General features: G+C 41.4%; 1 non-coding gene across 1 annotated transcript; it reads left to right on the forward strand.

Annotated features, from left to right (window-relative positions):
- Positions 1-3,787: 3,787 nt before the first annotated feature.
- Positions 3,788-3,859, forward strand: trnaw-cca (transfer RNA tryptophan (anticodon CCA)). Its single transcript has one exon. It is a non-coding gene; the product is annotated as a tRNA-Trp (tRNA).
- The last annotated feature ends 8,974 nt before the right edge of the window (positions 3,860-12,833 follow it).

Raw genomic sequence — 12,833 nt, forward strand, 5'->3', positions numbered from 1 at the left:
TTCTCTTTTAAAATTTTATGTTGCTTTTCGGAGCGAACCCCAGCTCTGACGCACCCCGACCTCCCGTGCAGTGTCACCGCGCACATTGTGACCGCGCCCGGGCTGATTTCTCTCTCTCTCACCCGGGACCGCTGAGTCTGCTGTACCGTGATCACCAACTCACCCAGTTTGTGAATTTAAACCGGAACAGGTGTCTCGCAAAGGGCAAGAGAAATAGGGAAGGCTGCAACCTCTGAAAAAATCTCATTCCCATTAGAGGTTTGTGTATCTGAACCCCTAACACTTTCTGCAACTTTTAAAAGTTTTGACATTCACTGTACAGGACGCGGCACCTTGAGACTCGTCTCTGACACTCACAGTGATGCGTATGGCCGTTTTCACTCGTTAAACAGAGATTGTGACATTGTGATATTGTCTTAGACTCCCTCACCAGCGGAAAGGTTTTGTCTATCTACCTTTCAAAATCCTAAAAAGCCTTCTATATTCCAGGGAATACAAGTGTGTAACCGCTGCTCATAATTTAACCCTTCGAGCCCTGCTAACGTTCTGGTAAATCTGGGCTGCGCTCCTTCCAAGACCAATATACCCTTTTGGAATAAAAGGGAATAAAACTTGAAATGAGCATCACTGAGGATCAATTTTCTCTCACTCAAAGTTTCGTGAAGTAAAAGATACAGCTTTTCAATAATAAGGGAGCAGCCATTGTCGCCTTTTTTGGCAGGAGAAAAAAACTCCTCCCTGGATTTTTATGGAGAGCAAGTTTCAACATAATATTTATGCTCTGGAACCTTTCGTGTGTGCGAGCAAAAGCGATAACCGCTACACTACGGAAACTGTTACTATTTCATTAACAACAATGGTGAACTGACTTACTCTCCTGTCTCTGTTCTGATTTGGAACGTGTTGCTTCTCCGTCCAGCAACACTTAACATGTTACAAAACAGAAGGAGATCATTCGGCCCATCGTGCCTGTGCTAGCTCTTTGAAAGTGCTATCCAATGGTCTCACCACCCATAAGCTCTTTCCTCAGAAGCCCTGCAATTTATTTTCCTTTTCAAGTATTTATCCAATCCCCTTTTGAAAGTTACTATTGAATCTGCTTCCACCGGCCTTTCAGGCAGCGCATTCCAGATCATAACAACTCGCTGTGTAAATTATGTTCCCTCATGTCGCCTCTGGCTCTTTTGCCAATTACCTGAAATCTGTGTCCTCTGGTTACCAACCCTTCTGCCACTGAAAACAGTTTCTCCTTATTTGCTCTATCAAAACCTTTCATTATTTTGAACACTTCTGTCAAATCTCCCCTTAACCTTCTCTGCTCCAAGGGGATAATCCCAGCTTCTCCATTCTCGCCATATAACTGAAGTCCCTCATCCCTGTTACCATTCTAGTAAATCTCGTCTGCACCCTCTCCAAGGCCTTGACATCTTTCCTAAAGTGCGGTGCCCAGAATTGAACACAATACTCCAGCTGCAGCTTAATCAGTGTTTTGTGAACGTTTGTCATAACTTTGTTGCTTTTTTACTCTATGCCCCTATTAATAAAATCCATTTCACAAGGCTGTCTATGTCCTCCTGAAGTCTGATAGTATCCACCACATTGTTTGATCGATTCCCGAATTTCGTGCCATCTGCAAACTTTGAAATTATACCCTGTACACCCAAGTCCAGGTCATTAATGTATGTAAGAAAAATGAAAACTTTTTGCAGTGTGACTTGTGTGACTTTAAGCCGAGTTTATATAACATCTTCTCATAATTTAAGGCATCGCACCCTGGTAACAATCTGGTGAATCTGTGCTGCACTCCTTCCAAGGATAATATATCCTTTCAGATTCAAAGGGTATAAACTTGAAATAAGCGTCACTGTGGATCAGTTTTCGCTCACTCAAAGTTATCTGTTGAGTGAAATAAAAGAAAGCGCTTTTAAAGAATAAGCAAGCAGCCACTATCGCCCCTTTTGACAAGCCTATTTTGTGGCACTTTATCAAACGCCTTTTGAAAGGCCATATACAAAACATCAACCACATTGCCCTCATCAGCCGTCTCTGTTAACTAATCAGAAAACTCAATCACGATTTGCCTTTAACAAATCCACAGTGGCTTTCTTGTCCAAATGACAATTGATTTTGTCCCGGATTATCATTTGTAAAAATTTCCCACTACCGTGGTTAAACTGACTGGCCTGTGATTGCTGCGTTTATCCTTTCACTCTTTTTTGAGCAAGGGTGTAAAATCTGCAATTCTCCAGTTCTCTGGCACCAAACCCTGTATCTAAGGAGGATTGAAAGGTTATGGCCAGGACCTCTGTAATTTACACCCTTACTTCCCTCAGCAACCTAGGATGCATCTCATTCGGACCAGGTGACTTATCTACTTTAAGTACAGCCAGCCTTTCTAGTATCTCCTCTTTATCAATTTTCACCCCATCCAGTATCTCAAGTACCTCCCCTTTTACTGTGATTTCGGCAGCATTTTCTTCCTCGGTAAAGACAGATGCAAAATACCCATTTCGTACCTCAGCCATGCTCTATGCCTTCATGTGCAGACCTCCTTTTTGGTCCCTAATCGGTCTTACCTCTCCTCTTACTACCCGTTTACTATTTATATGCCCATAGAAGACTTTTAATGACTTGATGAAGGGATCGAGTGTAATGTCTCCAAGTTTGCTGATGATACAAAGCTAGGTGGGAAAGTAAGCTGTGAGGAGGACACAGAGTCTGCAAAGGGATAGAGACAGGTTAAGTGTGTGGGCAAGAAGGTGGCAGATGGAGTATAATGTGGGGAAATGTGAGGTTATTTACTTTGGTAGGAAGAACAGAAAAACAGAATATTATTGAAATGTTGAAAAACGTGGCTGTCCTGGATACCTGAAACGCAGATTGTGCTCACCTGGTCCAAGCACCCAAAACCTGATGACGGAGAAAGTCTAAAAAAAACTAAGACAATAAACAATCCTTGGAGGTTTCTGAGAGTCAGCAAAGTGGAATGGTTTACGTCCATAAGTTAAGATCAGTGGTGCTTACGTACAGAACAATGCAGCCGAATCGTATAAAGATAGGGCATGCTCCCTTCTCAAATGTTAGACCTCTCAATAGGGGACAGTCAGAAGTGCATCGCCATAGGTTGTCCGCAAAGGTCAGGTCTGATATACCTGGATTCGCAGAGAGGTCAGATTGTGTTGATTGCTTGTCATTAATGTAATCTGTAGACAGTTATATTATAATAATAATACTGTTGAATGTATTGTTGAAGACAGCTGTAGTGCAAATCTGTTGTAAGTCAATCTATTAAACTTGCTATTTTTAACCACTCTGGCTAAAATCAAGCGGAAGTTATTGTTGATGGATTAACAACCCATATTTGCGACAGCAACGGGAGAAATCCGCTAACAAACATTCACTTTATATATAAACATCACACCCACAGTTTATATTTTCACACATTCTTTTTTGCAGTTCTAATCGAAGTCTAAACATCGAAAGTCCACGTGTTTTACAGAAGTTCCCCCTCCTGTTATGTATCTTGAGCAGTTTCCCACATCCTTTTCCTGTGATGTGATAAATCTGGGTGCAGGATGAATGTAATTGGATTTGCTGCAGTCCGCTGACAGCAGGCGATGGAAGCGAGCGCCATGCTGCCGCTGACAGGTGAAGGAGACTTCTGATGCTGTCTGACATCCGGTGGGAGTGGGCGGGGATTTGAAAGACAACCCATTCCACCAATTTTGGAGCTACAAAGCGGTGCTTGACAAACAATGATAGAAACAAACACCCATTACAGCATCCAGGCCTCATGGCGCAACGGTAGCGTGTCTGACTCCAGATCAGAAGGTTGCGTGTTCAAATCACGTCGAGGTCATAGTTTCTTTTCTTAGAGCTGGTTTGTATAATTCAGCAATGAATGTTTTCTTTTCGTCTTCACAATTAACAGAACCCTGCTCTAAAGTCTGCCTCTGGTTCCACAGTGTCAGGGAGGGAAGCACCTGATGACCTCATTTATTTAATATAACAAACAGAAGACAAACACACGTCTTCGTTCAAAAACCACCCCTCAGGTGGACACATCGTGAGATAAACAGAAGGCAGAGATGCAGACAGTATCCGGAAACATCGGGAAATAGACAAGAGAAATAGATTGAGCGCTTTGTTATCAGAAATTTGGCTGAACCTCCACGGTCAATGAAAGGGCTTTTGTTGGTCGGTTTCCCATTGCACCGTAGAATTCAGGAGAACTTGGTAGATGGTTGGTTTGGTTCCCATGTCCCCCACCAGCGGAAAAGGTTTGTCCATCCCACCGGACGAACTCCTTTCAAAAGCCACTCTGTCCAAAGCCAATATATCCTTCCAGATTAAAGGGATTAAACCTTGAAATTAGCGTCACTGTGTATCAGTGTTCTCTCACTCAAAGTGATCTGTTTAATGAAGTAAAAGATGCAGCTGACAAAGAATACGGCAACAGCCACTGTTTCCCCTTTTGGCAGGAGAAGAAAATCGATCTGGATGTTTATGGAGACCAAGTTCCAACATAATGTGCCCGTCTGGGATCGAACCAGGGACTTTTCGCGTGCAAAGCGAACATGATAACCACTCATTCTGGAAAGCGATTGCATGTTATTTAACACAATGGGCAACTCTCTCTGCTCGTAATCGGAATGTGTTTTTTCAAGTCCAGCAAGAGATACAGACAGTGGCTGCTCCCCCTTTTCTTTAAAAACTTCCTTTTGCTTCAATAAACAGATAACTTTGAGCAAAAGAAAACTGATCCACAGTGACTCATTGCGAGAGCATAAGACCTCTGGCTACTGGGTTTGAGCCCCACGTTGGGCGACTACCGTTTTAAACTTTGATGCTACTTCCACCGGTGAGCCCCAGCTCTGACACTTCCCCAACCCCCTCCGTCTCACCTCGCACGATGGGGCCGCGCCCGGGCTGAATCTCTCCATTTAGGTTTCCGCCCCTGTCGCAGCATCAAATAGTCCTTATCAAAGTCACAAATGATACCCGATGTGACTACCACCATGATAAATTATCCCTCCTCGCTCAGAGATAGATTGAGTTTTTTTTATCAGAAAATTGCCTGAACCCCCACAGTCCACAGCTTTCCTCCTCGCTATCAACCACACGGCCTATGTTTGTGTCACCTGCAAATTTCTCAATCATGCCCCCTACGTTTAAGTCCAAATCGTTAATGTATACCACAAAAAGCAAAGGACCTAGTACCGAGCCCTGCGGCACCCCACTGGAAACAGCCTTCCAGCCGCAAAAACACCTGTCGATCATTACCCTTTGCTTCCTGCCACTGAGCCAATTTTGGATCCAATAAGCCACATTCCCTTTAATCCCATGGGCCTTTACTTTTTCGACCAATCTGCCATGTGAGAATTTTTCAAAAGCCTTGCTAAAATCCATGTAGACTATATCAATTGCGCGACCCTCATCGATCCTCCTTGTCACCTCCTCGAAAAATTCAATCAGGTCAGTTAGGCACGAACTCCCCTTAACAAATCCACGCTGACTATCCTTGATGAGGCCGTGCCTTTCGAAGTGACAGTTCTTCCTGTCCCTCAGAATTTGTTCCAATAATTTGAAATGGAGCCTTTCTCCTGCTCGCTGCAATAACAGATAAGGCTGTTACATGCCTTCAGGCCCGGCTAGCTCAGTCGGAAAAACATCAGACTTTTAATCTTAGAGTCGTTGGTTCGAGCCCCACGTTGGGCGAGTGCCGTTTTAACCTTTCATGCTGCTTTCACTAGCCAACAGTGCATAAATGATGCAGAATCAAGCATGCCATCGGTGGTCACGATGACCAAGCGGTCTAAGGCGCTGCGTTCAGGTCGCAGTCTCTTCCAGAGGCGTGGGTTCGAATCCCACTTCTGACAGTGCTTATTTTTACGAAGACGTGGAAATATTTTATTTGTGGATTGGGCTGCAGCTGATTTTTCTGCCAAGTTGATTTGCTACTCCCACAAAAGCAATTGGCTTTGTCATGCAAATGTGACTTGAGAAGTTTGGAACGGTGAAATGTTTGACATATTAATGACCTGGACAAAGAAATAGAACAGCAGTGGGAAACATTTAAAACGGCGATCAATAGAGTCCAGGAGAAATATATCCCACTAAAAAGCAAGAACAAACGAGCCTGAAATGACACACAAGGGATGAATAAAGAAATAAGGGTAAAATTGAAACGAAAGAAAAAGGCACAAACTAGACAATAAAGGAGAGAGGGGAATGTGAAAAGACTGGGAAAGAAGTCTAAAGAACTATTAGAAAGGCAAAAAGGAATATAAAAAAAAGCCAAGTATTCCAGACATATCAACAGCCAAAGAAAATTTAGGATAGGAATAGGACCACTAAGGGATACACACGACAAACTCACAGGCAATGACAGCGAAATGGCAGAAATATTAAATAATCACTTTGCTTCAGTATTTACCAGGGAGACTGGTATTGTGGGCATGACAGTAGAAGAAGAGATCAAAAAATATGTAAAGACATTTAAGATGGAAAGGGGGGAGATAATTGATAAACTAATCAAACTTTATAGAGGAAATTTCCTGTTAGGAGCCTAACCAGAGTTTCAAACCGCTCAGCCACGCTAATTTCCGTATAACTGTTCAGGTTCATTTCACAGGGACACGATTACTGCGCTCCAATTAGGGAGGCTCAGTGAAAGGTGGAAATTGATCGATAAATAGAATCATAGAATCAGACAGCGCCATTCGGATGACATTCTGAAAGAGCTGTCCAGTTCGTCCCACTCGCCTGCTGTTTCCCCATAGCCCTGAAAATGTTTCCATCCAAGCGTTTATCCAATTCCCTTTTGAAAACTGTGAGTTAAGAAAAACAATATTGAAAGGGGTGCTGGGGTCTCTGCAGCGTCGATGTAGAGTGTGTGATGATTGAAGTTATCAAGATGGTTGCTTTACACATGGTATGTTGTGCAATCATCCTGAAATATCCTCAATATCCAATACAAATTGAATTGCAAACCTGATGGACAAACACTGGAAAACAATCCCGATTGAACGCAAAACATCTGGGACCCGTTTTCAGCCTCACGGCATTTTAAATAAAGTGAAATAACTTTGCATTGAAAAGATTTGGAACTTGCATCTGTGCCTTTATCTGTTCCATTTCTTAAAGTTGCTGGTGTCTGATGATGTACTCGCCTCTGCTCCCTCCATTGAACAAGAAAGGAGGTGTTTGACGTTGACGGGACCTGTTGGTTGTGAGCTCATCCTTTACATTGAATGGGTTCGTGTCCTTTAAAGCGGCGTCAGCTTTAGCCCAGCGATGAACTTCGCAGTAAACAAGTTCAATACCATCTCACCGCGGGCGCTGACTGACGTTTTTATTGTTATTTCTTTGAGATCTAAATAAATAGTAACCGTGATTTTAAATTTGCACTAAGTGATTTTTAGGTAGTCTCCTTTCAATGTTTCAAAGGCGACCCCTAATTTATGATAGTCTGGCCATTTCACCAGCCGTGTTGAAAACAAAAAAATGTCTCTACCTTTCGCGTCTTATTTCGAAAGGCAAAAAATATATTTCCCGTGACCTCTGAAGGATGGACAAGTACATTTCAGAAAGCAGAAGCACGTTCACCGAGCTTAAATCGTCTGACCACGTTAAAGGCGCTATATATAGATATATTTATCCAAGTCGTTGCTGTCTGTTTCTGTGGTTGTCTTTTTTCTGTGTGTGTCCATCTGCAGGTCGATTTTGAATCAATACCAGTGTTCGTGTCAGTTTGTTGCATGAAATAAATGAGGGTGTCAGGCACTTCCCTCCCTGCCACTGGGTAGGTACTGAGTCAGGGTTGAGACCAAACTTCTGTTTTTCCTTTGTGAAAAAGCAATTAAAACCTTCATTCGGGAATTATCCAGTCTCATGTGAGCGGTGAAAGAAACAGTGACCCCGATGTGATGTGAACTCGCAGCCTTTTGATCTGGAGTCAGACCTTTGCGCCACGCACTCTGAAGACAGGATCCTGGATGTTATTATACGGATGATTGTTTCTCAAACACCGTTTCTTTCACCCCACCTTGGTTGAATGGATCGGGCTGATCAAATCTCCGCCAGATCCCACCAACAACCAACTGAACTGGGACGGTTCATTCACTTTTCCCAACACCTGCTGTGCCTTAACTTGCTCAACGCTACCAGTAGTTTATTTTTAAATGACTCTTCCCTCCCTGACACCGCATAATTAGTGACCAAAGTTCCGTTTACTGTTAAAAAGCATTAATTCCGAAAGCATCCAGGCTCATATGAATGATGAGATAAATAGTGACTTCGACGTGATTTAAACACGCAGCCTTCGAATCTAGAGTCAAACGCGTTACCTTTGCACCAGGAGGTCAACAGATATGTATCTTATTATATACTTAAATATATATGTTTGATGCAGTGTTCCCACGTGGTTGGGAATAGTTCGTTGCACAAAAATAATTCAAGTCTGTGAGACACCTAATGTTTTTTTTAATCACCATTAATACGTTCTGTTGCACACTGAAGGAATTGCTAACTTGTTTGCCAAGTGACAATAAAAGCGTTAATAAATCTTTGTGCTATGCATGTCATGAACTTTTATCCCTTCCCATTTTACACACTGTATTTTAGGAGTCTGCTTAAAAATGTTTAGTGCTTATTATACCATGAATCTGGTGCAGCCGCTGTTAAATTTTAAAAGATTTGTCGCCCCTTTCACGCTGGAAGAAACTCGACCCTGGAGGTTTATGGGGAGCAAGTCCCAACAACATGCTTCCCCCCGAGGTCAAATCGGGGACTTTCTGCATGTAACTGGTGAACATGATAACCGCTACACTACGGAAAGGACAAACTTTTCGGTCTCAGGTCTGAAGGAAGTGTCTCGGGAAAAAATGAACTGCTGACTCTCTTTGCACTGACTCTTTTAACGAACATTTCATCGATCGAAACGATACAAGTCACAGGGAAAAATGTCAAAGTCATTAAACTCCCGAATTAGCCGCAAAATCTATCAATCGCAGTTTTGAAATTTTCAATTGACCCCCAGCCTCAACAGCTTTTTGAGGCAGAGAGTTCCAGATTTCCACTCCTCTTTGTGTAAAGAAGTGTTTCCTGACATCACCCCTGAACAGCCGAGCTCCAATTTTAAGGTTGCGCCCCCTTGTTCTGGACTCTCCCCACCAGAGGAAATAGTCTCGATCTGCCCTGTCAAATCCTTTAATCATTCAAACACCTCGATTAGATCATCCCTTAATATTCTTTACTCAAGGGAATGCAATTCTCGTCTTTGGAAGCTGTCCTCATAATTGATTATCAAGGACAGCCAACAAAAAGGGTTTTACGATGGCTGGCTCTTGAGTGGACTAGTTTTTGTCAAGGGCTCGATGGTCTAGGGGTATCATTCTCGCTTTGGGGTTGTTTGAACAAATATGTGGGAAGTTCTGGGTTCAAATCCCAGACAAACCCTTATTTTACTTTTGATCTTGAACTTCCAAAGACAGAAAAGTACCCAAATCACCCCACATGAGTGAAACAATTCCTATGTTTCACACGATTACCGAACACAACTGCCCAACTTGATTCTGATGAAAGGCCATTGACCTGAAACATTAACTCTGTTTCTCTCTCCACAGATGCTGCCTGACCTGCTGAGGGTTTCCAGCATTTTCTCTGTTATCACTTCCCTCATCAGCTAACTACACTCCTCCATTAGATTTCGCTTTGTGTTGCAAACAGGCTCCTTCCACACAGCCAGGTGTTCTGCTTTAGGCATTAATTATGACTGTAACTTTTGAACTTGTTAGTTAAAACATATGGCCTTGCCCATTGACCAGAGAGCAGAATGGGGTTTATCTCTCACCAGTTCAGCCCTTTCCCGCTGCGTCAGTATGGAATGATACGGAGCAATCGTACAGATGTCACAGCTCTCCTGCATCCCTGTGAAGCTGGTAAGACGAATAGCACACAATGCTGTCTGACACACAAACACACCAGCTCTGAATGATTTAAATGCCTTGTTATGATTGTCAGAGAATTGTTTATGTCAAAAGGATAATTAATTTACGAGTATTATGATATCAGCTGCAATCCAAGAGCTTCTGGACTTCAGAATCTACTAGCCTCTATGTGAAACATATGCATGCATATAAAATGATTGTAGTTTCATTCTCCCAACAGAGATTTATACTTCCTTCCTTAAGAGGCAAAAGCTAAAGGTTAATATTACTTCAATATAAAGACGAACTCTTTCCTTACAATACAGATACCCCAAACTAATATAACACCTCAAACTGATAGAGTTTCTCAAACTAAAATAGTACCTCAAACTAATACAGTACCTCAAACTAATACTGTACCTCAAACGTATCGAGAATCTGAAACTAATATAATACCTCAAGCTAATACATCATCTCATACTAATACAGTACCTCAAACAAATACAACACCTTAAACGAATACAAACCGATACAGAACCTGAAACTAATATAATACCTCAAACTAATACAGCATCTTAATCTAATTCAGTAGCTCAAACTAATAAAGTACCTCAAACGATAAAGAACCTGAAACTAATATAGTACCTCAAACTAATACATCATCTCCAACTAATAAATACCTCAAACCGATACAGAGCCTGAAACTAATCGAATACCTCAAACTAATAGAGTATCTCAATCTAATACAGTATCTCAAACTAATAAAGTACCTCAAACTAATACAGTAACTCAAACTAATACAGTACCTCAAACGAATACAACACCTTAATCAAACACAGCACCTCAAACTGACACAGATTCTGAAAATAATATAACACCACAAACTACTACAACACCTCAAACTAATACAGCACCTGACACCAATAGAACACCTCACACTAATACAACACCTCACACTAATACAGCACCTCACACTAATACAACACCTCAAACTGATACAGCACCTCAAGCTAATACAGTACGTCGAACTAATATATTACCTCAAATTAGGACAGCATCTTAAACTAACACAGCACTTCAAACTAACGCAGCACCTCAAACTAATACTGTACCTCGAATTAATACAGTACCTCAAACAAATACAGTATCTCAAACAAATACAGTACCTCAAACTAATACTGTACCTCGAATTAATACAGTAGCTCAAACAAATACAGTACCTCAAGCTAATACAGTACCTCAAGCTAATGCTGTATCTCGAATTAATACAGCACCTCAAACAAATAAAGCACCTCAAACTAATACAGTACCTCAAAATAATACTGTACCTCAAAATTATACTGTACCTCAAACAAATACAGCAACTCAAACTAATAGTGTTCCTAAAACAAATACAGCACCTCAAACTAATAGTGTTCCTCAAACAAATACAGCACCTCAAACTAATAGTGTTCCTCAAACAAATACAGCACCTCAAACTAATAGTGTTCCTCAAACAAATACAGCACCTCAAACTAAAAGTGCTCCTCAAACAAATACAGCAACTCAAACCAATAGTGTTCCTCAAACAAATACAGCACCTCAAACTAATAGTGTTCCTCAAACAAATACAGCACCTCAAACTAATAGTGTTCCTCAAACAAATACAGCAACTCAAACTAATAGTGTTCCTCAAACAAATACAGCACCTCAAACTAATAGTGTTCCTCAAACAAATACAGCACCTCAAACTAATAGTGCACCTCAAACAAATACAACACCTCAAACTAAAAGTGCTCCTCAAACAAATACAGCAACTCAAACCAATAGTGTTCCTCAAACAAATACAGCACCTCAAACTAATAGTGTTCCTCAAACAAATACAGCACCTCAAACTAATAGTGCACCTCAAACAAATACAGCACCTCAAACTAATAGTGTTCCTCAAACAAATACAGCACCTCAAACTAGTAGTGTACCTCAAACAAATACAGCACCTCAAACTAATAGTGTACCTCACACAAATACAGCACCTCAAACTAATAGTGTACCTCAAACAAATACAGCACCTCAAACTAATAGTGTTCCTCAAACAAATACAGCACCTCAAACGAATAGTGTTCCTCAAACTAATACATCACCTCAAACTAATAGTGTTCCTCAAACTAAGACAGCACCTCAGACTAATAGTGTTCCTCAAACAAATACAGCACCTCAAACTAATAGTGTTCCTAAAACAAATACAGCAGCTCAAATTAATAGTGTTTCTCAAGCAAATACAGCACCTCAAACTAATAGTGTTCCTCAAACAAATACAGCACCTCAAACTAATCGTGTTCCTCAAACAAATACAGCACTTCAAACTAATATTGTTCCCCAAACAAATACAGCACCTCAAACTAATAGTTTTCCTCAAACAAATACAGCACCTCAAACTAATAGTTTTCCTCAAACAAATACAGCACCTCAAATTAATAGTGTTCCTCAAACAATCCAGCACCTCAAACTAATGCAGTAGCCCTTAACTAACCATTAACTGAAATGTCAAAGTCCGAACAGGAGAAGCAGGTTGACCTTGACAGGCGGTGGATCTGTTAAGAGGATATTAAGCTGCAGGAGAAAATCCCGTTGAGGAACTGCAGTTGTATTCAATTAATTTCGAGTCTTTTCTCAACATTGGAGCAGAGAAACACGTGGTGCGTAATATCACCGCAGGGCCTTCCATGGTCGGCCTAATTCAGTGCAACATCCCTCGTGCATTTCGTCTGAAGCTCATCACCAGATGTCTTTCAAATAACCTTTGCTGATTTGTTGCAGTTCAGTTTGGGTGTCAATAGAGTTGTTTCTTTACCAGCATAGCTTTATTGGGGCGAGGGGTATTTGAGTTTGTACCGGGCAATTTGTAGCTGTCCATTGCTAATTGAT

The sequence above is a fragment of the Heptranchias perlo genome, unplaced genomic scaffold, assembly GCF_035084215.1.
Source record: "Heptranchias perlo isolate sHepPer1 unplaced genomic scaffold, sHepPer1.hap1 HAP1_SCAFFOLD_52, whole genome shotgun sequence".
NCBI lineage: Eukaryota > Metazoa > Chordata > Chondrichthyes > Hexanchiformes > Hexanchidae > Heptranchias > Heptranchias perlo.